Genomic DNA, 3,142 nt, shown 5'->3' on the forward strand with positions numbered 1-3,142 from the left:
AGGATCCTATAGCCAAGAGATATGTTTGGCAGGAGAGCAGGATCATTGTTGATTTCTTCAATTGCAAATATCATTACTTGGGCCCACCGAAAAGCTCGCAGGTCAAATCTAAAAAGGTTTTGGTGATTGAAATAGGTTGAAAGATTACAAAGCTGCTGCTATACATGTACATACAATGACAAGTTGTATAAAAGCATAAAGTATGGAAAAGATATATTACCGTGCACACTTCACTCCAGGTGGGTTGCTCTCGAATGTAGAAGTGACACTTACATCTTTGTTAAAAACTGGGAAAATCCCCCCAATCATTATGTCTCCCTGCTTGAACAAACTTGGCATGTTAAACCTACCCAACAGTTCACAGCCAGACACTTTGTTCAGGTACAGAATAAAAAGTGATAAGGTAATAGCTCCCTGCAGCTCAGGCATGATTGCTTGGCATTTTTTTTGAAGAGATGAGAGATCTCTTATAACAACTGCGTCAGATGCAGGTAAATGTGGGTGGGTGGGATTTGGTTATGGATTAGGTAATGTGCTTCCCTGTTTAAACAAACTGTTTGCTGTAAACCATTTTCAAACCTGAGATTCTGTGGCTTTGTCCTTTTTTCAGTTAGTATATTTAAACTACATGCCTCAAGAGTTTTCTGCAGCTAATAAAATGGTGCTTCATAACTGAAACACAACAATGCTCAAACATCCACACCAAATCCAAAAAAGAAACTGATGTCTCCATAAGACTACTTTTTGCAGAAAACACACAAACCTGACAGCTATGCATTGACTGTATAGTCGTAACATTATAAGGGTTTAACATAAGTGTGGAACATTAAGTCGGAACTTCTCACAGAAATGGAATATACTATTTATAGTTCCATTTTCATTAGTGTATGCTCATCTAAAAACATTAAACATTGCTTCTTTTGCCTTAGATTGTATTATTATTATTTATAGAGGGAGAGGGTCTTCCTCCACAGAGGCTGCCATCTTGAACCACCATGTTTCCACAATAACCCAGAACAGACAAACCAAACACTGGCTCTAGATGGGGCCTTTCAGAAGTTTTGTGGCCACCATGGTTTGTCCTACACACTGAGCTACTACTACTGAGGTCATCCTACTGGTACTTTGAAATGACAATGTACTTGTATTTAGGGACAATTCAACACCACCTGAAAGCGAGTTAAAACATGTCCCAGCCATAGCCAAATCTACACTTGTATGTATTGTGTTCTATGTTTTGACCCATAGGTCATAAGCAACCTCATATATTAATCTGCAGACTGGCCAAGGTAGAGGACATAGATAAATCCAACCAAAAGCCACTCACTTGACAGAGCTGCTTTTGACTGCTGACTCTGGTGTGGGATTCTATTTCTGCTTTCTGAGAATGTGTGATGACTTTATTTGGTTTGTTTTGTTCTATGTACTTTTATTGTATGTGAAATCAATTTAAAAAGTATAATGAGAATAATATTTGAATTAGGACTGGGAAAGGAGATTGTGTGAATAGTGAATTTTAGGTTAACTGGTTGAGATTGAGATTGTGGTAGCAGATGAGGTGACAGGTGGTCTTTAGTATCCCCCAGAGGAATCTTTAGTGAGTTCAGTATGGGAACAGGCAGGGTTGGGTGCTAATTCCAGCAAAACACTGGCCATATGTGCCCCTCCCATTACCATAAAGTATGATTAGCTATCTGCTTGGTCAGAGGTCAGTGTTTGACAAATATTTTCGGAATGTGCAGTTTTCTTTTATTCATTGCTTTACAGTTCTAGATACAGTCACTGTGACACGTGCAACTTGAATCTACTTTTATTTTTATATAATATAAAAAAAATTCATGACGTCAATGCGTACGTTGACAAAAAACAAAAAACTTGGTTTGGTTGACTGTGGTCTTATAACCATTTAAGTCTTCAAATGTTTGACATTAAGGGCATTTTGAGATTATACAGCAAATCACATGAGTTTTCACATGTTTTCTTGTTATTTTCATTTTTTTTCAACATTTTGGTTGAATGTCATTGATAATACATAAACTCTAAATCTAATAATGAAATAAAAATGGATTAATTCATTCAACAAATCACAACAAGTTCAAGGGTCATTAGTTTCAACAGCTGTAGCGTTTCTACATTATCTGTCAAACTGTATCAAGTCAAGTTTTATTTATATAGCCCAAATCACTATTTGCCTCAGGGGGCTTTCCAATTTATACAACATTCAACACCTCTGTCCTTAGACACTCGATTTGGGTAAGAGAAAAAAAAAAACCTATTCCCAGGGAAAAAATGAAACTTTGCAATAAAGTTGGTAAATTTGTTGTCACATGTGACAAAAAAACAAACAAATGGCCTTAATTTGTTTTGGAGGACAGTTCTGAATTACGGATCACAAAGTTCTTACTGGTATTTTCCCCATTAAATGTTTTTTTGAGTTTTGCTCTGGCCTGAAGATAATAATATAGCATTTTGGAAAAAAAATGCAGACCAGCAAACCAAAACTGGAGGCCAGAATAGCAAATATCTCCACAGCCACAGTGAACTTCCCAGGAGAGCTGACATATGCTGGGATAAATGTGATCCAGACTGCACAGAATATCAACATGCTGAACGTGATCAGTTTGGCTTCATTAAAGCTGTCTGGCAGTTTCCTAGCAAGAAAAGCGAGTATAAAACATAAGACAGCAAGAAGTCCAATATAAGTCAACACAGCCCAAAATCCAATAGCTGAACCCAGGGCACACTCTAAGATTATCTTTTCTTTATAGTATGACATGTTCATCTTTGGGAATGGAGGGTTGATTGTCAGCCAAAGTATACAAATCAAAACTTGAATGAAGGTGAAAGCCAAAACACTGAGCCTCTGCTGAGTAGGACCAAACCATTTCATGACATTACTACCTGGGAGTGTGGCTTTGAAGGCCATTAACACTACTATAGTTTTTCCGAGAACACAAGAGATGCAGAGGACAAAGGTGATCCCAAACGCTGTGTGACGCAGCATGCAGGACCAGTCAGAGGGGCGGCCGATGAAGGTCAGAGAACACAGGAAACACAGTTTTAATGAGAATAGCAGCAAGAAGCTCAACTCAGAGTTGTTGGCTTTTACAATAGGAGTCTCTCTATGAGTCAAAAAAATGAT

Source organism: Morone saxatilis, unplaced genomic scaffold, assembly GCF_004916995.1.
Source record: "Morone saxatilis isolate NCDOM2014 unplaced genomic scaffold, NCSU_SB_2.0 Contig8, whole genome shotgun sequence".
Classification (NCBI taxonomy): Eukaryota; Metazoa; Chordata; class Actinopteri; family Moronidae; genus Morone; species Morone saxatilis.